Here is a 210-nt window from a genome sequence, read left to right as displayed (position 1 = left end):
GCTGTAGGACTCTATGACTCTATCTTCAAAAAATTCCAAAAGATTCGTCAAGCAGGATTTCCCCTTCATGAATCCATGCTGACTTGGACCAATCCTTTTACTGCTATCCAAATGCGCTGTTATTACCTCTTTAATAATTGACTCCAACATCTTCCCCACCACCGAAATGAAAATACATTTCTAGGTGTGATATTAAACCACAAAATCTGC

The sequence above is a fragment of the Rhinoraja longicauda genome, chromosome 40 (genome assembly GCF_053455715.1).
Source record: "Rhinoraja longicauda isolate Sanriku21f chromosome 40, sRhiLon1.1, whole genome shotgun sequence".
Lineage (NCBI taxonomy): Eukaryota > Metazoa > Chordata > Chondrichthyes > Rajiformes > Arhynchobatidae > Rhinoraja > Rhinoraja longicauda.
The sequence above is the reverse complement of the archived record's forward strand: the minus strand, read 5'-3'. Positions refer to the sequence as shown.